The following is a 26,186-nucleotide window of genomic DNA, read 5'->3' as shown; positions in this document are numbered from 1 at the left end:
TTTTCGTATGGGAAATTGGGGCTCAGCAACAATAGGTGACGTTTCCCATTATACAGCTGGGAAGTGACGACACGGACGCAAGTCCATGTCCACTGGCCTGCAAAGCCTCTGAACTCTCCAAAGTGCTCCAGGCCAGTTCAAACATTCATGGACAGCCCACTGTGTGCCCCTCACTGGAGATTCTGTGATGAATATGGTGCCATTTTCCCCAAAGAAACTCTAAGGTCTTTGACATTTACATGATACCCAGAGTGAGGAGGGCTCTTGCCGGGTGCTACGCAACTAAGTGAGAGGTGAGAAGTTACCTCTAGAGTGAGGTGTGAGGAACTAATGCAGTGTGGCGGGCAGAGGGCACCTTGGATCAAGGGTGTGTTATCTGGAGCGATCTCCCATGCCTGGGCCTGAAGTGGAGAAATATCATGGTTACCTGTAATTTAAACTTAAAGGAGAGGGTTTTTTTTTAAGGAATAATCTCTTTCTTTCAAATTGGACTGAGTATGAACTATAGCCTATTAACCAGTGATACTTTCCAAAGAGAGCCACAGTATTGGGTGAGTCAACAAGTTCATTCTGTTTTGAAGTAAAAATAAAAGATACATTTTTCATATTTGCCAGTAACTTTATTGCTTATAGCAAAATCAGGCCATGCTTTAGGAATGGCGAGATGGCTCTGGTGCCACAAATGTACAAGAAATACCTCCACAGACTCCGTTGTTGTTGGAACCCAAGTGGGAACAAGAGGAATGAGGAATGAGGGACGATGCCTCATGGGCTCTCCTGGTGCACTCACTCTGTCCGAGGCACTGACCCCCGATCAGGACATCCTGGATTCGCAGGGAAAGAACTGGCCATTGCTGAGGGCCCTGGTCTGAGTCGCTATCTCATAATTTCATGAGTACAAAACTGTGAATGCCTCACCCTTTTCAGTTCTGGTACAAACTGTCTCGCACACAGCTAACAGATATAAGCAGCCACTGGTAAGGGCAGTGCTGTGAATCTTCAGTCACGCAGGCACGCGGCCCAGACTTCTCTCCGAGCAGTGAGAAAGTAGGTGATATTGGAGGTAAATACCAGTGGCATTCCCTGGAGGTTCTTATGGGCCTTCAGAGCTGTCACAGGTCACAGGCTATAATCATTCTTGGATTTTCTGACAATGAGAACTGTCACTGTTGTCTGACAGGCTTAGCTGGCCTTGTGGGACACTTCCTTAAAATATAAATAAATTGGGCACCTAATCCTACACTTTGTGTCTTGTTTTTTCCAAGAGCTTTGAAGTCTAGATTTGGAGAAGGAAAGGCTAAGGGAGCAATCCTAGAGAGAAGTGACAGGAATTTCTTCGTGGCAACCTTAATGGCACGCGTAAGATTGGCCTTTAGCCCAGTGACGATCTTCCCCTTTTCCTGCCCAACAGTCATTCTGGGTCTTGGTCACATTTAACATTTTTGGGTAGAAATCACAATAGGACTTGGGGTGGGGGGTTGGAGGTCCTCTTATTGGCCCAGAACTTAATGGTGAGGCTAAAAGATAATATAAATTACTAAGTCATTTAACAAGTATTTGTTATACCCATGTCCTGGGCTATGTGTCTGAAGAGGCAAATTGAATGTTTAAACAAAGAGGCAGAACAGTGGAGTGCGGGGCCCTGAGATTTTAGTTGTAGGCACCAGGAACCTGAACAGAGACTAACTCAGCTCAGGTGCATGATATTTACATGTCATACTATTTGTAAACTACTATGTTAGCTACTTCCTTTCCACTCAGCAGTTTGGAATGTATGAAAATGATATGTAAATACTGATGTAATTTTCATTAAAATCAATCATTCCTCCATTTAGTAAATACTGAGCACCTACCAAGCATGAAAGCCAGTGGTAACCAAGTTCACTTCATTGAGTGAACTCATATTCACCAGCCGAATCCACACTTAGCTAAAGCCGTGTGGTGGGACAGGGTAGAAGTGAGACCGCCAAACAGAAACCAAGCCCTGGCCTCTCTACTCACTGCGTGACTTTGTGCTAACCACTTTTCGCCTTCTGAGCTTCAGTTTTCTCATTTGAAAAATGGAGATAAGAAGTTGATGTGAAAGTGTAATACAATGGGTATCTTCACTGAGAATTTCCTACATGCTAGATACAGAGAGTGGTACTCTATCACAAGCGTGACAGGCAGGCCTCCTTGAATACTCCCACTTCTTCATCTCCCATACCCAAGAGCCACCAAGCTATGACATTTTATCCTTGAAAATGTTTCTCATATCTCTTCCCTCCTTCCAGTGCCCTAGTTCAGGCCCTCACTACCTCTTGGCCTCCTAAGTGGGTCTCCCTGCTTTTACTTTTATGTCCCTTAAATCCATTCTCTACATACTAACCAAAGCAATCAGTTTAAACAAAAACACTTCACTCCCTCACTTAAAGCCCTTCAATGGCTCCCACCTCCTAGAATGAAGTACCAGCAGCAAGGCCAGCAAGGCCAGCAAGGCCACCCTGTCTGCCTGTCCAGGCCTTTCCCATTTCCTGCCCGACACCCAACACTCTAGGCTCCTGCTCACTTGAGTCTTGTTTCATGCTTCAGGTTGCCATACACCCTGAATTGTGCCTCCCACATTGAACATTGAATCATGCCTCTGTTCAGTGTCTCACCCCCACTTGTCTGTCTTTCAAAAGACTCAGGTCAGACTAGGCAAGTTGGGAAAACCTGCCTTGAGGCCTCTGTCTTCCACTTCCAACCTGGGCTGGAAGAGGAGGTCTGCCTACTTTTGACCATTGTCCTGTGGTGCCAGCTACTGGGCATATCTATGTCCCTGCTCTGGCCACATTAGTCATATATTTACTGATGAGTTCTTCTGCCTTACTGGACTCTTCTCCTTGAGGCAAAACCCTGATTTCATTCATCCTCACATCCCCGTCACCTGGCACAGTTCCTGGCCCACAGCAAGGGCTCGGTAAACAGGGCGAGGGAAAGAATGAAGACAGCAATGCGACTCCCCAGCTTGTGCTCTGGGCGTACACCACACCCCTTCTCCACAATGGCGTGTGTCTAGGACAGTGGTTCTCAACCACGGCAATTTTGCCTCCAGTGACATTTCACAATGTCTGGAGACATTTGGGTTGCCACAGTTGGAGGCGGAGGAAGTGTGCCTCTGGCATGTAGTGGGTAGAGGCCAGGGATGCTGCTAAGCATCCTACAGGGCTCAGAAAAGCCCCCCCCCCCCCCCATAGCAAAGAATTGTCCAGCCCAAAACATAAGAGCCAAAATTGAAAAATCCTGATTTTGAACAGGGTCAGTATAGGACTCCTAACCCTGGCAGCTTAGTGGCACTGGTGGCAGAAGTGACCATCATGCTGATGTAAAGCACATAATTGTACAGTTTACTGTTTTAAATTTACTGAGCAGCTCTGCATGATATTAACTCATCTTACAGCATCAGACCTATGGTGTTCAGTTCTACTTTTATAGCTGTATTTTGAAGAAAGCAAAAGTCCTATTTATGATGCATGGCCCTCCCCTCCCACTTCTCCCCCAGCACATACACATGATACATGGTCTCCAGGCCTGTGGCCCAGAATACCCAACTAGAATAACCAGCCAGGATGGGTAAACCTGAATTGGCTCACCAGCTCTGATAGTGAAATGTGTGTCTATGTACATATATACACACATATGTGTATAATTGAATGTATTTCTTATCCTGCTTGAACTCTTAACCTAGAACATCCTCTCTAGGAAGGCTTGGCCTACCTGGAATCATAAGAGAAATATAAAGATGAAAGCTTTCAAGCTGTCAGGTGAGTTTTTAATGAGTCATTTGACATAGCACAGCTGAGGCATTAGTCTAGGACATGACTGTGGCTGACCCACTTCTCAGGGACCTTCAAGTCCCATCAACTATGCACGAGTTCAGACCAGGCCATTCTTCCCATCTATGCATATCCAGCCACCTAACGTTTGGATACGGGGTGCATGGTGAAGGAGCCTGCCTCGAGTTATCAAAACCAGGACGTAAGTTCTAAATTCACCACAGTGACCTTTGCCTATAACTCAGCTACATGACCCCCTGTCTGAACTCTGAGGCAAATTTATGATCAGTTTCTCCCGGTTATCTTCAGCTCCTCTTTCAGTTGCCCTTCTTATCAGTCCAGATGTCTTTTGCTTTGGAGAAGAGCCATCTTTCTTGTCTTAGCAACCCTTCTTTTCCTTTATCTAGCTGGAATTATTCAACCACTAAGACTGACTGCCAATACTGGATGTATTGGCCTCTGCTTAATACACACGGGCACAGAAGTGGCTATGCACTTCTTTTTGTAAGTTTAACACTTAATTCATCCTGGAATACTTAAGTCGTCCTAGAATTTCCAAGCTGAGGGATACTGAGCCCTTGAGTGCCAGTATAAGTAGGAATGACCCACTTTAATACAGAAAAACCTTTTCGTTATTCTAAAATAATGGTTTTAGCCACCATTAAAACCACAGCCAGACTGAAGTTTATAGGTAGTAAAATTGGAACCTGTGAAGCTTCCTTTGCCAATGCCCTGATTTGCTAGGTAGATAACCAAAGTTAAAAAGTGATGATTTATGATAGGGGATTTCCCATTGGCTACATTGTCATTAAACGTATCTTAAGGGAGTTCAAGCAAATTTGTAATGAAGAGGCTTCTGCTGGTTGTGCCAAGGGTGTGGTGCTCCTTGGCTTGAGCAATTAATCCATTTACAATTAAAACAGAAAGAAAACGCAGCACTAGCCTGCTCTTAGGTTTCCCGATGCCTTGCCAGCCACCCACCCAACTATCCTCTAAATCAGAGGTCTCCAACCTTGTTGACACCAGGGACCAGTTTCATGGAAGACAATTTTTCCACTGATGGGGTGGCAGTTTGGGAGGGAGCAAGAGGCAGAGCTCAGATGGTAATGCCAGTGAAGCTTTGCTCACCCACCTGCCAGCAGTTCACCTTCTGCTGTGCAGCACAGTTCCTAACAAGTCACGAACCTGTGAGCTCTGCGGCCTGGGGGTTGGGAACCTTTGCTGTAAGTAACAAAGGCATTGTCCATTGATGTGTAGGTGCAGTAGGAAGTATCACCCTTTTCAAGCCCAGGAGTTCCCCTAATTCTACCTTGTTACTGGACGGTATTAGAGACCGAATGTTTTTGCAGCCTCCAAATGCATATGTTGCAGCCCCAACCCCTAGTGTAGCTATATTTGGAGATGGGGGCCTGTAAGAAATTAATTAAGGATAAATGAGTCATAAGCGTGGGGCCCTAATCTAAAAGGAACTGTGTCCTTTTCAGAAAAACCAGAAAGCTCATTTCCCCCACTACCTTCTCTCTCTCCACATTTTTGCATGCACCCTCATTATGTCACATGAGGACATAATGAGAAGATGGACACTGTAAGGCAGGAAGAGAGCTCTTACCAGAAAGTGAACCCTGATGGAACCTTGATCTTGGACTTTCTAGCCTCCAGAACTGTGGAAAAAATAGGTTTCTGTTGCTTAAGCCACCAGTCTGTGGTCTACTGTTATAGCAGACTAAGCAGACTAATATAAATGGTTGTTATAAACTGTATTAAGAAGTAAGCAACCTAACAAGGTTATAATAATTACCATTGCAGCCATCACCTAACAGTTGTCACTGTGTGCATCACAGATCATCAAAATGCTAGATTTTAGAAAATAAAAAAAAGTTCTATTTACAATTGATCAAAAGAATAAATTTAACCAGGGAGGTGAAAGAACTCTATACTGAAAACTGTAAGACACTGATGACACTGAGGACAACACAAGTAAATGGACAGATATTGGTGCTCATGGATTGGAAATGTTAAAATTTCCACCCTACCCAAAGCAATATACAAAATCAGTGCAATCCTTATCAAAATCCCAATGCCATTCTTTATGAAAATAGAGCAAACAGTTCTAAAATTTGTATGGAACCACAAGATACCCTAAACAGCCAAAACAATCTTGAAAAGAACAAAGCTTAAGGCATCACAGGGCCAGATTTCAAACTATATTACAAAGCTATAGTAATCAAAACAGTATGGTACTACCATGAAAACAGACACATAGATCAATGGAACAGAATAGAGAGCCCAGAAATAAACTGACATATATACGGTCAATTAATTTATGACAAAGGAGCCAAAAATATACAATGAGAAAAGGACAGTCTATTTAATAAATGGTTTGGGGAAAACTGGGCAGCCACATGCAAAAGAATGACATTGAACCCCTATCTCACACCATACACAAAAGCCAACTCAAATGAATGAAAACTTGGACATGGATCTGAAACCATAAAACTCCTAGAAGAAAACATAGAGGGTAAGTTTCTTGCCATCAGTCTTTACAATTATTTTTTTGGATTTGACTCCAAATGTGAAGGAAAAAAAAGCAAAAATAAATAAGTTGGACCACATTAAACTAAAAAGCTTCTGTGTAACACAGAAAACCATCAAAAAATTGAAAAGCAGACCTATGGAATTAGAGAAAATATTTTCAAATCATATATCTGACAAGGGACTTATATCTAAAATATATAAAGTACTTACATAACTCAATAGCAAAAAAAGTAACAATCTGATTTTTAAAGGTGCAGAGGACCTAGATGGACACTTTTTTCCCAAAGAAGACATACATGGCCAGGCGGTACATGAAAAAGTGCTCGGCACCACTAGTCATCAGGGAAATGCAAACAAAGCACTGGAATATCACTTCATATCTGTTAGAATGGCTATTACCAAAAAAGACAAGAAATAACAAGTGTTGGAAAAGATGTGGAGAAAAGGGAACCCTTGTGCACTGTCGGTGGGATTGTAAATTGGTCAGTCACTATGGAAAACAGTATGGAGTTTCCTCAAAAATTAAAAGTAAAACTACCACATAATCCAACAATTCCACTTCTGGGTGTTTACTCAAAGGAAATGAGATAACTATCATGAAAAGATGCCTGCACTCCCACATTCATTGTGGCACCAGTTACAATAACCAACATGTAGAAATAACCTGTGCCCGTCAGCAGACAAATGGGTAAGGGAGATTACACACACACACACACACACACACACACACACACTGGAGTACTTGGGCATAAAAGAGAAGAAAACCCTGCTATTTGTGACAACATGGATGGACTACCTGAGGGCATTATGCCAATGAAATAATCCAGACATAGAAAGACAAATACTCCAGGATCTCACTTACATGTGGAATCTAAATAACAAACAAATAAACAAACAAAAAACCCAAATCAAACCGAGCTCATAGTTACAGAGAATAGATTGGTGATTGCCAGAGGCTGAGGGTGGGGAAGGGGTGGTGGCCAAAGAGGTGAAGGTGACAACAGGTACAAATTTCCAGTTATAAGGCAACTGAGTTCTGGGATACAGAGCAATGCTCAGCATGACTATAGTTAACAATACTGTACAATATATTTGAAAGTTGCTAAAAGAGTAGATCTTAAAAGATTTCATCACAAAAAAAATTTGTTTAGGTATAGATGGTTATAGATGTTAACTAAACTTATTGTGGTAGTCATTTCATCATATAAACATATATCAAATCACTATGTTGTAAACCTAAAACCAATACAATGCTAGATGCCAACCGTATCTCAATATATATTTTTAAATATTTATTTATTTACTTTTTAGAGAAAGGGGAAGGGAGGGAAAAAGAGAGGAAGAGAAACATCAATGTGTGGTTGCCTCTTGCGCACGCCCCACTGGGGACCTGGCCCACAACCCAGGCATGTGCCCTGACTGGGAATCCAACCAGTGACCTTTTGATTCAAGGGCTGGTGCTAATCCACTGAGCCACACCAGCCGGGGCATATATCTCAATATTTTAAAATGCTAGATTTTAACCCAGGGACTATTTTATGTCCAATGAGGAATTAATTATAAATCCGTCCTATATATACACTACTTTAGTTGTTATCCTTTCCATATCTCTGAATCATTTTATCTAATTTGGGAGAAAAGCTCATTTATTTTTTATCACACAATCTCAAATTTATGTAACACATTTTTTCCCCAAAAGTTCAAAGGATTTTGCTCAAAATTTCTCACTGGTTTTGATTGAAGCCCCAGGATGTAGGCAAAAGGCTGATTCCATTGCCCCATTTTTTCATTAAAAATAATTTTGCTTTCTCTTAGTATTTGATGAGAGAAGCAGCTCTTTGATTTGGGGATCTTTTTAAAATTGACTTTGTTCTTTTTTAATCCCAACTGCTGCAGGCATCATTAGCTCCTTTTAATAGAAGTTTCAATTTCCTTTTATCCCTTTGAGCATGGGTTCCAATATCCTCAAAGCAGCACCTTTTAATTGGCCGGGAAAAGGTCACTTTTCTAAGAAGAAGAAACCATATCACACATTTTACAAAGTCCATGTGGGTCCTTGAGATCAGAAGGAGACGATCGCAGGGGGTGGATTCATCCCACAGCAAATGTTTAGGTGGCATGTGACTACATTTTCGACATAATTACTTTATAATTACATGTACTCACTCTTATCCAACACATTCTCTGCTGTAATTAGTTGGCCTTTATTTAAAATACACTTTTAAGATTTTGCCCTCCTTTTTTTACTTAGCCAGTGGCTGAGGGGCAGTATTATTGTTGACAGTAGTTTCCTTAGGTCATAATTTTCAGCGATACTCTCCTACAGAGGCTCCCCAGTCACATGCTATTTGGAAAATGATACGAGGACATCTAATGTATTCTCCCATCTTCACATACCCCCCACCACGCGCTGTCCTGCATATTCTGGCAATAATTTCTCCAGAGAAGTCTGAAGTATAATCAAATCTTACATGTACAAGGACACAGTTTTTAATCAAAGAAATCTTTTTAAGACAAACCTACTCTATTACTCTATTACTTTACTTTCTTCTAGTGTTACAAAAACTAATCTGGATCTGGAGTGGGTACCTAAATCCTTCAGTGGAGGAGGGAGGTAGTAAACCTTTCAAGGCAATCTGCAAGAATTCACAGAAACTTGACTCCATTAAGTCAGCAGTAAGGAGGAGGGTGAGGTGGGGGAAGGTTGCTTAAAAAAAAGAAAAGAAACCCTAGTCTTTCAGAGCTAATTATCCACTTCAAAGAATCACTTGTAAAAAGAAATCTCAATATTTTATCTTTTATTTTTAAGGCACTTTAAAGAAGCCCCAACATTTGGTACCTCAGGAGTGATGACTCAGATTCTTAGGAAAAGTTAAGCACTGTTATTTCTATACAATTCCTGTCTCACAGATAGACCATGGAGAAATATTAATAATATTCAAAGTGGCCTATCAGAAGGAGACTGCAGTACACCAAATAAAAAATCCAGGTCCATAGTTTCCTCTTTCCTGTAGTATTGCTTGAAAAAAAATAAGTGATGAACTGATTTCTTTAGAAAGTTCCCCAAATCAAGTTCCTGGTTTTCCACTTTTTTTGAAGAACTGGGTAAAACTCTAAGTTTGGCACACCTAACAGAAGCAGACCACCAAGAGCAAGGTAAGCAGCTGTCCTCATCTAGTCTTCCCCGAAGCACTGGGTTCTGCGTCGGGTGTGGCCCGTCTGAGAGTGATGTGGACCTTTTAGAGCACAGTCAAGGAAGAAGGACCGTAACAGCCCATGACTCTACATCATGACATGGGAATGACAGGTGGGGGCATTAAAGACCAATCTGGAATGAAGTGTGGCAGGGCAACGCTCGCTGTCCTCGGAAGTTTAGAAGGTACTAACGTGGGAAAGCCATTCAGTGTTTTCTGTTTGGCCCAAGGAAGATGAATGGATGAGGTTATGAGACAGCAGATGACAGAGTTAATAAAAGGAATCATACCATGCAATTTGAAAAGTTCTCAAAATGAAATAGCCTGCTTTTGTACTAGGGAGTTCCCTTTCCTTGACGGGGCTCAAGTGGAGGTTGGTTGACCACTTCAGGGGACTGTGCTAACACATAAGACGAGAACAAAAATACTCAATTCCCATCTAACCCTGACGTGTTCTAAAAATGCCTACCTTGGGGAGAAATAATTTCAAGCAACAAAATTAGATACAGCCAAATAATTCAAATACTAATGGTTTGAAAGATCTTGGGTGGTAGGGTTTAACTTGTATGTCTTTGTGTAGGTTTTCCCAGCACAAAAGTAAGGAAAGAGTTACTTTATTCTATTAAAAGAGGCTGTATGTTGAACTAGTCTAGTTCACTGAAACAAAAACAAAACAAAATAAAAAGCCAAAGTCCTTTAAAGGACGCTCCACTAAGACTGTTTTTCTATACTCTTCTGCTTACAAAGGCTCTTCTGAGATTTCCATGCGTGTTGTGCCGGTGCATAGACACAGCCCTTCTATAGCCATCGCGTTGCCCAGCTGGAATGTGAAGAACTTCCCTTCACCCAGGGAACTTCTGGCCACTCTCTTCTCAGGGCCTCCATCAGCAGGAGAGATACTAAATGAAGTCTGAGTCCTCACAGGCGTCTTCTTGGGCCGTTGAGAGGCAGTGGGTCAAAGTCTCTCTCCTTTGGCTGCTGGTATTTGTGAAGTAGGCCATATAGAGAAGTAGCAGAGATCATCTTACTTAGTTGACTTTTGCTCTGCAGTTGACGTCAATATGATCTATGGAAATCATTCACGTTATCCATTCTAGGTAAAAGGCTTATAAAGGAGGTAGAGATACCTCCTTTATAGGAGGTGCTTAAAGGAGGTGCTTATTATGCAGGCTTTGCAGTCCAAGAGCCAGGGTTCAAGTGCTGACTCTTTAATTTCTAACAGTATCCATTTGAACATGCAAGTTACTCAACTTTCTCTAGCCTCAGTTTTCTCATCTATGAAATGGGGCTAGGAATAGTTGCTGGCTCATAGTGAGTACTACGAAAACGCTAGCTTCTATTATTTTCATGGAAACAGAGAACTGATTCCCACTTGAGCTTCCTTCTCCTTGAGTCCTGTCCAAGACGCAAAAAGAACAAAAGTGGCATTGAGGTGGGAATCTAGGTCACATCAAACCTGTTGCTCCGCCGACCGGAAAAGAACACATCCAGACTGGACTGCGCCGAGAGCAAAGAGAATCCCATACAACTTTTAAAGGAAATAGAACTGTACGTCCTTGTATGGAAAGACATCCAAAGAATTAAATGAAAAAGCATGTTATAAAACAGTGTGATCACCTTAGGGAAAAGGATTATTAATATAAATGATGATAATATGTCAGCGTACATAAAAGAGCTGGAGAACTTCCCACCCAACATGGGATAATGATTTGGAGGCGATTAAAATCGCATTGAACGTTCATGCTATATCTGTTACTTCTGTAATATTTGTATTTTATAATGAATATCATCAATTTTTAAGTGAAGAAAATCAATGTTTAAAAAGAAAAAGCATACTCTCCCATTACTGATTTTAAATTTTACTGTGTACTAATCACCCTGAACTGGAGTGGGGTGTTAATGATGATGACAGATAAGCTAGTGCAGGAAACGTTTCCCCCGTCCTCCTTTGGAGATGACGACAACTCACATCACATGGGAGAGTCTCTCATCACACTGAAAATCCTCCCACGCACCCGCCGAAGTGGGTGTTTGTGGGTAAGACTTGGAGCTGTGCGGCCTTACCTCCTGGTTCGAATCCTGGCTCCGTGGCTTACTAACAGTATGACTTTGGGCAAGTGTCTTAGTCTCTGTGCCTCGATTAATTTCTTTTTCAAAGGGGCCTAATATTAGTACTGCAAAGGGGTTCTATGAGGACGAATTGAGACTCTTTTTTGTAATATGCTTAGAACAGTGACTACTCAGTAGACACTAAATAAAAAGTTTAGCCATCAGTTTTAATTCTCACTTAGAGAAAACCATGGATGCAAATGATACATTTATCATAAAACACAACAAAACGAAAAACCCCAGAATCTTGACACTCATTCCCACTATCACCTCTCTAGGACCAGAATTTTGTCACTTAACTAATAGATCTTTGCTGTGCATTTCTGCGAAGGCCCCCTGGCTCTGGCACCTCATGATCCAACCCACCTTGCCTGCACTGTGGAACTCCGCTCTTCTGAGCCCTTCCTTTATCTCGTACAGCTTGGCTTACATGGATTCAGTGGTTTCCCGTCGTTGGAAGTTTAAATGTCAAACATTTTCATTTGACCCTTTATACACTGGCTTCATCCCACCTTTCTTATATGTGACACGATATTTCAAACATGAACCCTCTGCTTCAGCCACATTAGTCCCCTCACAGTTCTCAATTCTGAGCCCCCCGCCCCACTTACGAGTATTTTTCTCAGGTGACTGCTCACTCCCCTCTGTTAACCCCAGTGAGTATAGTACTGTGTTAAAGAAAGCTGCCTGATCACTCAAAACCACACTACCTGTATTCTGAATTCCTAGAGCATGTAACATCCTCACCCAAACTCTCCTCAAGACTCAATTTCAATCACTGAGGCAGGTATATATGTATGTGAATTCAACAAGCATTTATTGATCAGGTTTTGGAGCTGCAGAAGACGAAGCCCCTGCCCTCACTGAGTTCATGTTCTGTTAGAAGAGACAGATGGCAAACAAACCATTGCTTGGTCACAGCTGGCCGGGTGCTTTGTGACAGGCACATACAAGGCCTCTGACACTGGCCTTTGGCGCAGTAATGATCCAAAGGCAGAAACAACCACAAAGGAACAAAGCAACGTTGAGGGCATTAAATGTGTGGTTTATCTTTCCCTCACCTAACCAAATTCGTCCTTCTTCTCCCAGATTAAAACATGGGGGTGGATCTGAGATATTTTAAGATCCTGTCCTACTTAAGCTCTCCAAATGACAGGCTCCAACCGGTTTCCCCTCTCCAGCGTGAGCCTCTCCCCTGGTGTATATTTCCACCTTCCCTTCTACTTGGTTCTCCTCTATCTGCCTATTTATTTGTTTAAAATGTGAACCAACTGGTCAGGTACGGTAATCCAATTCTGCATTTGGTTTGAGGCCAATGCATTGAGGGCATTCAATAAATAATGGTGCCTGGTGTGCCTTTCCTAGATCCTGGCTGCATATGTCTGGTGTGAAGCCGGGATCCCAGGAGGCAAGCTTAAGAGACAGTGGATGCAGAATGGTGGAGCTCTGGAGACCACGGAGGCAAATTTGCTCTGCCTGCCGGACTCGGAGATCATTCACCTGTGCTGAGCTTGCTGCAGTGAAGCTGACGACGTGCACATGTTACTCTCCTGAGTCATTTTGGGTGTGTCCTTCTTCCTGACACAGTTTCCCCAGATAGAATCTGGGTAAAAGTACATAAGGGCTTCCTTCCTCCCTGTGGGTACACAGGCCTGTGTTTACTTGTCTTCATTAAAGAAATTCTCCTTCTTGTGAGTGGGTGGTTCTGGGAGAGGTGAGGCAGGAGTAGTCTGGGATTATACGAGCTTCTCCAGGGGAGGAAGAGCAGGGAGAAGACAGGGAGCTCTTAACATGGAATTTCATGGACAAGGTGTGTCCACCTATCCATCAATCCGCCCATTCTTCTTAACTACCCGCCAAGTGATAAGCAGCGAGGGTACAAAGGTGAATATTGCAGGATCTGGCTCATGGGAAACACTCAGTAAATATTTACTGAATTAATGATTCAAGCTTGTGCATTGGCTGCACTTCGATTATCATTTCCCACTGGAGGACATCCTGCACTTTCCACATGGCACACATTATCTAGCATACGTCAGCCCACAGTCTACAGAGGCATCACGGGCTGCACAAAGAGCATAATCCAGCATAGGCCCTACATTCTGGGACTTAGATCCCAAATTTCTTTATTTTCAACCTTTTTTTTCCGGCTGTCTTCTCCCAGTCTCCATTTATGTATCCACTGTTTGGCCCACTGTTTGGTCTCTCCTGGCTGAGTAATATTCAAATAGAGACTGCTCTCAGGCAACACTGGCAGTTCAAATTTAGCCTCTAGCTCTTTCTTCTACATTGCTGCGCTGTCAGACAGCAAGGCGCTGGAGAGAAGTCAAGGGAGCTGGCTCCGAGCGCTAGCTAGATCACCTGGCTTTGGGGCAATCTGGCTTGCCCAGCTGCATCTGCAATGATGCCAACTGGCCCAGGGATACAGCAAGGGTTGGTGAGCTCATAGCTGGAAAGGATGAGGTATCCAAGAACAAAGCAATATTATGAGATGAAATTCTGATTTTATGGGCCATCAATACCAAGCCTCATACTATTCCTAGCTTTTCTGCTTCTGTGATTTTGGTGCATTACTTCCGAGGAAGAGGCCTGAATAACCAGCATGACTCGTCCTCTCAAGCACAGCACGGACTCCCATATATAGAGTGGATTTGGCACAGATAAGAACACCCGGTTTTAGCTGGCTGCTAATCAAACACTGCCAGCAGGTGAGCAGGATGAACACCTGGTTTGGAGAAGCGCTTCTGAGGCAGGCGAGCATTTTTAAAGTGTCACTCAAAGTTGGATTCAATTAAACTACAAGTTTGCAGATAAATTGTATTACAAAAAGAGAAACTGATCTTTATGCTTAAGGACACAGAAACTTTGCAGATTACAGCTACCAGAAAGAAAAAAAAAAGAAAAAGAAAAGAAGATATATACACACACCCCTATAGAGAATACAAAACAAATCCTTTGAGCATGAACTGTGAAGTTCTCTCCAGAAGAAAATAACCCTTTATATCCACTTGTAATAACCTGAGAGCTGACAAATATGTTAGTAAAGGACACAGAACAACAGCTAAAACCCCAAACAAACGCTGCTCTCAGAAGCAGAACAGAAAATGGCAAACCAGTATCAAGTATGGATAACCATAATTGAACTTATATTGTAATTTTCAAACATAAGAATAAACAGATATTGTATATATTTAAAAACAAAAAAAACTTGTCAGAAATAGGATTCGCTTAGAGAGAATGCTGTCTAACCCTAAAAATCAGTTCCAAGGCCACCAGAAGAGGTTCACCATCCATCTGGCACTTGTGTGCTAGGCAAGCACTTTCTACCAATGTAATAGAGGAAGTAAGAGTAATGGATACTGTTGCCTTCACATTTGCCACTTCTCCCTGGAAGCCCTCCTTGCAGGAACGTTGGCTACTAGGAAATATAGACCAGTGCTGCCCCTACTTACGGACTTTGTTGCCTTCTTGAGCTCTGAGTCCCAAGCCTGGGCAGAATCAAGGCCAGGCAGTTGCCCTTGCTGAGCACCATATCGGAGCTGGGCCAGCAACAAGAGTGGTGTGAGAGAGGAGGGCAGCCCAGAGGGAAGAGGAAGAGGCTCTTACTCACCATCCACTCAGGGCTGGCACTGATTATAAAAACAACAGAACTCCCCCATGCGGGAGCACCTCCCAGTCACTTTGCCTCATCACCAATTTGCAGTAATAGGCTCTTGCTGTAGGCATGAAAGGGAAGGGAGCTGGACATGGGGAAAAGGTCCATGGGCAGAAAACAAACAAGAGCCCCCAAGCACTCCTCAGAGAAGCATTCGTTTCAGGGGGGGCTTGTAATACCAGAGGTTTCTCAGTAAAATGCATACCCCCCAAGAGCAGGGACTATGCAGTTAGTTACACATGGGCTTGTCAGGTACTCAAGCCATCAAACAGATGGCTTCTGCTTGGAGCTGTTTATGATGGTTCCTTAGACCCCCAGTACACTGCTGGTGGGATGTAAATCAGTGCAGTCACTATGAAAAACAGTGTGGATGTTGCTCAAAAAATTGAGAATAAGGTAACCCGTGGCTGACCCAGCAATCCCTCTTCTTGGTAACTACCTGAAAAACTTGAAAACACTCATTTGTAAAAATATATGCACCCCTATGTTCACTACAGCATTATCTGCAAGAGCCAAAACATGGAAACAACCTAAATGTCCTTCAGTGGATGATTGTGTAAAGAAGACATGATAGATACACACAGTGGAATACTACTCAGCCATAAAAAGATAAAATATTGCCATTTGCAACAATATGGATTGATCCTGAGAGTATTATGTTCAGTGAAATAAGTCAGATGGAAAGGATGAAAACTGTATGATTTCACTCATGTGGGATATAAACAAAAAGTAACAAACTAACAAAACAAACAAAAACAAACTCATAGATAACAAAAAACAGAATGGTGGTTAACCAAGGGAAGGGGGGTTACTGGAGGATGAAGAGGGTAAGGGGGTCGGTCACCTGTATGGTGATGGAAAATTAGACTCTGGATGGTGAGCATACAATAGCATACACAGATGTTATATTGTTGTACATCTGAAATGTACATGTTATTAACCAACATTACCCCGATAAATTCAATTGATAAAATGTGCCCTATAACTAGAAGCAGCTGCCTGCTTAGGGTTGCCAGCCAAGGGTGTCAGCAATTCTTTGCGACCTGAATTATGGTAGTTTCTGAGACCCCTCAGAGATCTTGCTTCTGGCTTCTACAAGGTTGTTGCCTTACAAATATGTGTGGGGCATGATAATTCTCTCTCTCTCTCTCTCTCTCTCTCTCTCCCCATCCCCTTCTTCCCCCACTCCAAGCCCACTTCTGTTTCTACAGAGGCAGAACTTACAGGTCTATGAGAGTTCTGGGTTGGTCTGTGTCACTTATGACCTAATAACCCTCCCCCTTCCCATGAAGTTAGATCATTTTGGGGGCTGGCAAAAGCTTTATGGTCTTCGGAAGTGGTAAACACGCCATCTTTCTTGATCTGACCCACGGAGGACTGATTCCCTAGGGTCAGGCTGCAGGGGAAGCACAGATTCGAAGGGATCATTTCATTTGTCTTTTTGAATCTGCTTTTTAAAGAAATCAGCTATGTGGCCCTATTACTGAAAGTAATTTTAAAGCTTTGCAGATGAAGACTCAGAAGAAAATAAGGGAGGGTCGTCAGGGATGACTTATGCTATTTGAAGTGTTGAGCCCTTTTGGCCTGATCCCACAGCGTGCTAGACAATTAACATTTAACTAGGCCCTCTCAAAGAAGATTTTGTCTAAAAATATGTTTGATTTGTTTAACATTTATACACAGAGCATAAAGGCAACCCATGAATTGAAAATGACTAACGACCATCAGCCAACCTTCAAACGTGGTTTTAGGAGTAAATACACATATACAACATCAGACAATTCATTTCTGAGGTTTCTGTATATTAGTACTATTAAAAAAACAGAATGGACAAGAGTACTGATTGAAGTCTCCTGTTGACTCACCTAACAGGCTTGGCAAAAGCTTTCCTTGACCTCCCCAGGAAGACAGCATTTTAGGTGTTCAGCTCCCAGTCACTCCACCCAAATTCTAATCCCAGTGTGGGCTGGGTGGTGTTGCCTAGTTTCCCTCAACTACCCAGATGCCAGTCATTGCAGAGATTCAGAGTCATTAAATCCTGCCACACCTGACCCGGGCACCTGGGAGGGGAAAGGCATTATAGGAGAGGTGCTAACCCAGAATCTTGCATACTGCCTTTCGAGGTCCAGCACACACGGACTTAGCAAGGCTCCAGGCCTTGGCTTTGACTCATGGTCCTAGACCTACAGATGGGGTGTTTCCCCAATGCAAACAACTGAAAGAATTTTGTCTCTGTTCTCACTGAGGACAGTCCCACAACTCCTAAAGCTTGGATTCATCCTTAGAACACAGATTTCTCATTCAGGGTAGAACTTTCTTTTCTAGTTTGTTTCTCCCTTAGCAAGTCTCTCATTGCCCAGAGGAGCCAGTGACTGAGAGGTTGCCATTAGCTTCTAAAGCTTCTATACCCTGAGCATATCCTTCTCAAAATAATATCCCATCTATTGAGGCTAAAAGGAGAAGGGAAACATTGAATTTCACACAAGAAAAAGAGAAAGGGAGCCTGAGTTACTCATAGCAGTCCTTCTTTTCGGAGGTCTTTCCTTCTCCCAAACACAATGACTCTTCTGTTGCCCTCAGCTTTCCTACCAGTTTCTGATTCGATCACTGGGACAAGGTCTCAAGCCCTCAAGCCCTATGTTTTTATTAAACCCACAAAAACCAATGCAAAAACAGACAGGCTTTGTCTAGTGCATCTACAAATATCGGTATTTTGGTTTGACCCCTCCAGGCCTATCTTTCCATAACTTAGTATGCCCACTCCACACTGGGATGTTTTCCCTTTTCTGAAAACTCCTGGTTACTTAAATAAAAGTTTAAGGGAAAAAATACAATAAAGATGAAATCAAAGAAAGTGTATATTATAGAACTATCTTTTCTCCCATCCAGGAGTGAATTCAAAGGCTATAATTCTTGGGAAATTATAGGCAAATGGGATTGCTAGGTACACCAGGAAAAGTGACTTAAAATTAGTAGTGATTTCAGAGATGAAGAAAAAGGCTGCTCTGAGTCCCTACCTATACTTCGTATGAAAGCAGATATACAGGCTGTCCACGAGATAATTGCCAACTTGTTCCCCTGGGGTTCCCAGTGGTTGGGGTATTTTTTAAATGGGTAGGAATGTGTGTATGTTTTTGTACTGTGAAGTCTGTCTCATTACTTTAAAATAGCTGGGTGTTCCTTCAAATATTTATCACATGGCACGTCAAACAAAGTAATGAAGAACATCTTGAAATTCCAGAATTTCTGCAGAAGAAAACAAGATTATAATAAAATAAAGGGGACATCAATTATATATTCTTCCCATTTATGAAATATACTCAGGGCAAGAAGAGGTCCCAGACATCGTTTTGAAGAATTGGATTTAGAAGCATGAGAAGTGGGCAGTCCCAGCTCTTAGTTGTGAATAGTCCATAACCAACAGAATCAGTCAGGATACCAGAGGGATATCTTCCATGTGAGACATCGGGGCCAATGCCCCCAGATTCTACACAGGACATGGGAGGCTATCACTGATGCTGAAACCCAGGATTGATGTACAGTACAAACCAACTGTCAGGAGCCTCCCTGAGGTTCTGCTTTGCATTTTTGACAACCCTGAAGATCCAGAGGACCTCATATCTCGAGTTGCTCTTGTGGTGGAGGATCCATGGAGCTTCTTTGAGCACTTAAGGGTACTCTGCTCCCTGCCTGCCCACCTGCCCCTGCCCTCCTCCCCCCCCACACACACATAAAATCAGGAGTCTATGGAGGGGAAAGGTTTTTGAGGAATTCCCAGCAGTAACTCCAACAAAGTCTAAGGGTGGGGGGGCGGGGTACCCTTAGAAGAACATTGTTCCACATCTGCAGAGGCCTTTTATACCCAGTCTAGGCAGTATTTACTAGGAAGTATTTCAGAAGAGTTCCTGGGTTATAGGTCTGACTGTCCCTGTATCAAGCTATAGAAATGTTTTCAAAAAATTAGATACCACCGTTCCCTTTGTGATCAGCTCATGTCAGGTCCCCAAAAGAAGAGAAAGGCAGTAGCTCCTCTTGGAGAAGAGATTGTACTTTCTCTTATTAAAGGGAAGAGTGCAATTTCAGAAATACGGGTAATTAGTGAGTGATCCTTGAATTAGCAGAAGCTGGGGTGACTACACAGTGACTATATTGATGAGACAGTCACAGATGGGCTGGCCAAGATGGTCCTGTGAAGACCCTCTTTTACCTTTAGCTAGGCCACTTTGATGACATTTAATCTGTAGTCTTCCAGGTCTCCTGACAGGTAATCTTGAAGACAGAAATTACTATGATAATTATCATGATTAGAATATCAGGTCAGTAGGGAAGAGAATTTGATCTCCCCTGCAACAATCCGCATCCCCCAACCCCTGCCTGCATCCTCAACATTTAGAATAGTGCCTAACACATTGTAGGTGCTCCATCAATGTTTGTGGAGTGAACTTAAGGATGCTATTGCTGGAATTAATGAATAGTAAGGCTGTTCTTAGGAAAGGGTATAGAATTGTCACAAAAAGATTTAAAAGAAATATGGCCTACCAATTCTACCTTTATTTTAGTGTGTACATGTGTATGTGTTTAGTTCAATATATCTCTATCAAAGTCACATAAACATTATTCTTGATCATATAATGCACAGTTTGTGTTTTAAAAACTTGGAAAATAACAAAGTCAGCCTTTGAAGAACAAGTTAATGCTCACACATATAAAACGTGGTTGGAGATTACCTTTAATCATTTTGGGGTTTGGGGATGGTTCCTCTCTATGCCATTCTGCAGATGCAGAGCTCAGAATTTGATAAATTATCAACCTAATGAGGCTTCTAACTCCTCTAGCCAGTCATTAGCTGTCAGGAAATGATCATTGTTACTTAATTATAAGATGAAACTAAACATTGAGAAATGTTGAAAGTGATCTGATTGGCCAATATTCCAAGGACTAATTCCACAGGCATGTCTTCTCACATACCAATTAAAGCTGCATCACCCGTAATAAAATGCTGCGTGCCCTTGGCTGTGTTCTATGCTGTCATTTGCAGATCAGAAGAACAAAAACAATTCCCATCTGAGTGCAAGGCTTTTCTAACTCACAGGATAGAGATCTGCCTTTGAGCTTATTATGCCTCAGGAAATGCCCTTATTTTCACTTCGACTACACCCACAATAAGAGTCACTCTTTTTTTTCTCCTTTGTAAAAAAATTGAATTTATTGGGGTGACATTAGTTAATAAAACCATACAGGTTTCAAGTGCGCAGCTCTGTAACACATCATCTGCACACTGCATTGTGTGCTCAGCATCCAAAGCCCAGTCTCTTTCTTTGTCACCATTTGTCGCCCTGCTGCCCCCTCCCACCTCCCTCATCCCCCTTTCCTTTTGTTGTCTGTGTCTGCTTTTTCTTAATTCCTTCACCCTTTGCACCCAGCACCCTAACCTCCCTCCCTCTGACGGCTGTCAGTCTATTTGATGTACCGATGAGTGTTTCTACTTTGTTTGCTAGTTTATTTTGTTCACTAGATTCCACAGACAAGTGAAATCATACGTATTTGGCTCTCTCTGACTGGCTTATTTTACTGAGCATAATACTCTCCAGGTCCATCCATACTGTTGCAAAAGGCAAAAATAAAAAAGCAACCAACCATCTGTTTTACTAGCTATCAGGGAGAAGAATACCAAAAAGCTTTCCAAAAGGCAAATGTGTGTGCATGGCATATTGTTTTGATTTTGAGAGCAATTCGTTAGCAGGGCGAAAATGGGTATTGGCGGGAGAATGCTGAGTGATGCACAGGACTGGTGTTCTCTAAGTGCAGGCGCTGTTACTATACAGATTAAAAAAGACGTAAAACACCAGTAAGAAGTTTTCAGTATATATTTTTCATTTCTAGCTCAATGCATTATCACTTTATGCAATTTTGTACCAACGCTGGTTTTAGCAACTATGACCTGTTTTTCCTTCTGGAGTCTCCTTTGCAGGTGCCTTGAGAGGAAGGACGCTGGTTAAGCAGCAGGAGCCTGGGGCCCCCAGACTGTCTGCGTTCCAATCCCTGACTGCCATGCGAGCATGGGTTTTGGTATTTGGGTGAGAAGAAAAAAATAGAAATGAAATTTCAAATTTTGCTTTAATACAAATGTTTCCCACCTTAAGTATAAGCTGTGTTGCAAGATTTTAATGATCAATTACCTGGATTGTAGAGAAGGCTCTGTGACCTTATGAAAAAAGGAACTGTAATAGTCCCTATCACTGGAGGTAAGGATTGAATGAACAAATCACCTCTAAACAGCACACTAAGTGCTCCCGTGCATGCTGGTTTTATTAGTTTTGCCTTTTGTGCCACCTGGGTATTGCCCCAGGAAAGAAATTCTAGAAACTTGTGTCGAAGATTGATTAGGAGCAGCATGTTCTAAAAATCAAGGTTACTGCATGAAAGTTGAATCCCCCTCCCAAGTAGATGGTAGATCAAACTTCCTAGGAATATATATCAGTTTTAATTCACCATTCTAAAACCTAAGATTAAGAGTCTTTATAGCAATACCGGTTATAGTCTTACCTTATTACTAAATCCCTAACTAAAATGGTGACAGAAACCACAAGTGGGAATAAATTGTCTGCACTGGCCTCCCTTTGATCGTCACTGTTCTCTCTGCAACCCATGCAGCTGACTTCCATCCCCATCATTCCTCTGCAATTGCTCCAATCAGAGTTATCATCATTCTCTATCTTGCTAAGGCCTATGTAGTATGTGATCGTCTCGAGGATCCCTGAGCAGCAGCACTCACCACATCTGACTGTTCTCTCCTCCAAGGAATATTTTCTTTTCTTGGCTTCCACAATGCCACACCCTCCTGGGTCTTGCTTCTTTCCTTCAACTAACTAACAATTTTTTTTCAGGTGCCTTTGCTGGATATACCTTCTCTCAAGATTGATGTGCACCCAGCTTGATCTTCAGTATCTTTCTCTATCTACACTCTCTTTACTGAGTGATTCGGGTCCTGTGACCTTAAATACTATTTATATATTGGAGACGCTCAACTTTCTCTAGTTCTGATCTCTCCTTTGGATTCCAAATTCCTATACACAACCACCCACCTAGATATCAGATTGGTATATCAAACATCATATGTTTGAAATAGAATTCTTGCTTCTGCTATTCCCTAGCACCCTCCACACCTACACTTACCCTCCAGACCTGCTGGTCTCCAGTTTTCCCCATGGTAACTAATGGCTCCATTATCATTCAAACTATACAGTTTGAAGCTCAGCAGTCACTTTCCTTATTCTTTCCCTCAACTCTTTTATTTAATCCATCAGCAAGTCAGTTGATAGTGTCTCAGAAACCTGTCTCAAATCTCATTACTCATCTCCACACGAACCATGCTAGAGCAACCTACCATCACCTCCTTGGGTTAGGGCAATACTTCCCTATCTGGTTTCCCTGCTTCTACTCTTGGCCTAATACCCTCTATTCCTCAAAAAAGAGTCTCAGTGTTATTCCAAAGAAATACACTTGGTAATATTGTTCTGTTGCTTAAAATCCTTCAGTGGCCTCATGCCACACGCAGACTGCCACTCAGGTCCTTACTATGGCCTGCGAGGCCCTACAGGACTTGGCCCCAGCCTGCCTTGCTCATCATGCTTCAGCCATACTGGCTTCCTTTCAGTTCCATCGACACCCCGAAACTGTTCCCACTTCAAGGCCCTTGCTCTTGGTTTTTCCCTCTGACTGCAATGCCCACACCTCCCTGTGGTAGGTATCTTATTATTTAGGTTTTCATTCAAAAGTCACCTGACCTCCTCTGCCTTCCTACCTGAAGTAGTTTACCTAATCTCTCTCTCTATCCCAGGGCCCTGTTTTGTTTTCTCGATAGCACTTACTACTGTCTGGCATTGTCTTCTTTACTTATTTGTTTACTTATTTACTGTGTGTGTGCCCCCATGAAAATGTAAGTCCTGTGAAAACAAATGCATCCTCTAGTTCATTCACCACTGCATTTCCTATGTCTGCCATATAGGGGGTGCTCCAAAAATGTCTGCTGAATGAATGAATTGTCTCTGCATAATAGCAGTTTGCAAATTATACATAATGACCCACTGAAACTCAATAGCCAGTCCAAATAACTTACCAACAGCTAAGGAAGGGCTAAAACCAGGGGCGAATTGAAGTGGAGTATGCATGTCTGACTGCAGTCCAGTGTCAAATTAAAATTCTGTTCAGTTCTCTGTTCTATCAGCTCTTTCCAGCCTTCTCCAACTCATCATGAAGAATCATCAAAAGCTGATGGCAGAGCTGCCCACATTCTCTTTCTTCTCCTTCCTCCTCTAATTTCAAAGTCTTAAAGGGAAAGAATAGTTTACTGTGACTGAATGGATGAAAGAAATGATTCCTTCTGCACCCGAGCTTTCTATAATCCAAAAATCATGCCGTGGTGTATTCAAAACCTGGCCTGAACAACTCGGAAGGTGTTGTCCAACTCTATCTCTGAGAGCAGGTCAGCTGACTCCACTCTGTGGCTTTTCACGGTGAGGGAGGCGAGCGCTGCCAAATGAACACGTAAGAGCTCCGCTACCTAGAGTTCTGCTCTGAAGGCAGCAGCCTGTGGCAGAAATGGCCTTTGACTTTACCTCTTTGTTATCACCTTTCCTGCTGCATCTAGTAAAACTGTCAGTGTTCCAGGTGGGATAAAGGAGAGTACTGAGCTAGGTTTATACCTAGTTTTGCTATCACCTAAATTTACTATATTTTTAGACAAATCATTTAACTTCCCTGAACCTTTCTTGCTTATCTGTAAAATGAGAAACCACTAGATGACCTCTAGCTCTAACTGTGCATGGTGTGGAAATATTTTGTGTCCAGTAAACATAAAACAATTAAACTAATTGGTGTAGCTGGTTATGTATGATTCGTGCTTTCCAACTATAGTCAAAAGACAATAGGAAGCAGGGTCAGAGGATTGGAATGAGTCCTACGTCTCTGGTTGCAGCTTCCAACTTCCAGAGATTAATAGCTTTCCGGACTTCCGGCAAGATGGAGGAATAGGTGGATGCACTGTACCTCCTCGTACAACCAAGATTAGAAAACCAATAATTTACAACAATAATTTACTATCAGAATAACACCCAGATCCGGCAGAGGATTTATCTGAATGGAAGTCGGGCAGCCAAGAGGTTGAAGTAGACGCGTTCATCCAGACTGGTAGGAGAAGACGAGCCGGCGGGCGCGGGGCTGCCTTGGGCCAGCGGCACGCGGAGGTCGGGGGAAGGTTTGGCGCGAAATCGGCGCAAAAGCCATCGGGCGCGTAAGAAGGCAGCGGTGATCCCTGAGTACGCAAGCTGCGGCTGGCAGACCCAGAGGGGCAGCGATTGTGGACCAGGGCAGAGCTCGCGGCCCAGAAGCCCAGACAAGGGTCTGAGTCCAGGGGAATGGAACTACCACCATTGTTTTCTCCCGCCCCGCCCCCACATGTAACGTCACAATCTAGCGAAGGGGTGCCCAGCCCCGGTGAGCACCTAAGGCTCCGCCCCCCACCGTAACAAGAGCAACCAGACCGGAGAAAAAACAAAAAAAAAAAAGGAGAGACAGGGGAAAAAAACAAACAAACCATGTTTTCACCAGAGCAGATCAGTCCCCCAGGACTCATCCTTTTGAGCGACCAAGAATTAGCCAATCTATCAGATGCGCAGTTCAAAACACTGGTGATCAGAAAGCTCACGGAACTGGTGGATTTTGGACGAAATTTAGATGAAAGAATGCAGATTACCATAAAACAGATGCAGGAAGACACGCAGAGGAGAGCCAATAGTGAAAGGAAGGAATATGAGTCTCAAAACAATACAGTGGACCAGAAGGAAGATAGAATCAACCAAGCAGGAAAGCATGATGAAATAAGAATTCAAAAAATTGAGGAAAAGATTAAGAGCATCCAAGACACCTTTAAACGTTCCAATATCCGAATTATAGGGGTACCAGATTCGGAAGGGGAAAAGCAACAGATTGAGCACGTATTTGAACAAATAATAAAGGAGAACTTCCCCAATCTGGCAAAGGGAACAGTCTTCCAAGAAATCCAAGAAGCTCAGAGAGCCCCAAAGAAGTTGGACCCAAGAAGAAACACACCAAGGCACATCATAATTACATTAGCCAAGGTAAAAATGAAGGAGAGAATCCTAGAAGCAGCAAGAGGTAGGGGGACAGTAACCTACAAAGGAGTTCCCATCAGACTGTCAGCTGATTTCTCCAAAGAGACCCTACAGGCAAGAAGGGGCTGGAAAGAAATATTCCGAGTCATGAAAGACAAGGACCTACATCCCAGATTGCTCTATCCAGCAAAGCTCTCATTTAGAATGGAAGGGCAGATAAAGTGCTTCTCAGATAAGGTCAAGTTAAAGGAGTTCATCATCACCAAGCCCTTATTTTATGAAATGCTAAAGGGACTTATCTAAGAAAAGAAGATAAAGAAAAGACATGTATAGTAAAAGGACAGCAAACTCACAAATATCAACAACCACACCTAAAGCAAAACCAAAAGAAACGAAGTAAACAATTAGAACAGGAACAGAACCACAGAAATGGAGGGCATATGGGGGGGCTAGCAGTAGGGGTGGGAGGAGGAGAGAGGGGGGAAAGGTATAGAGAATAAGTAGCACAGAATGTAGGTTGAAAATAGATAGGGGGAGGGCAAGAATAGTACGGGAAATGTAGAAACTAAAGAACTCATAAGTATGACACATGGACATGTACTAAAGGGGGAAATGTGGGTGGGAGGGGGGTACAGGGTGGAGGGGAGAGAAGGGGGGAAATGGGACAACTGTAAAAGCATAATCAATAAAATATATTAAAAAAAAATAGCTTTCCATGGGGTATTTCATGATTTAAGTACGATATACGTCCTAAAGACTTCAA

General features: G+C 42.6%; 1 protein-coding gene across 1 annotated transcript in view; it reads right to left on the bottom strand.

The window, feature by feature from the left end:
- The window catches only part of SHROOM3 (shroom family member 3), a 278,644-nt gene that overhangs the window by 96,548 nt on the left and 155,910 nt on the right, over positions 1–26,186 (bottom strand).

Source organism: Phyllostomus discolor, chromosome 1, assembly GCF_004126475.2.
Source record: "Phyllostomus discolor isolate MPI-MPIP mPhyDis1 chromosome 1, mPhyDis1.pri.v3, whole genome shotgun sequence".
NCBI classification, from domain to species: Eukaryota; Metazoa; Chordata; class Mammalia; order Chiroptera; family Phyllostomidae; genus Phyllostomus; species Phyllostomus discolor.
The sequence above is the reverse complement of the archived record's forward strand: the minus strand, read 5'-3'. Positions and strand labels throughout refer to the sequence as shown.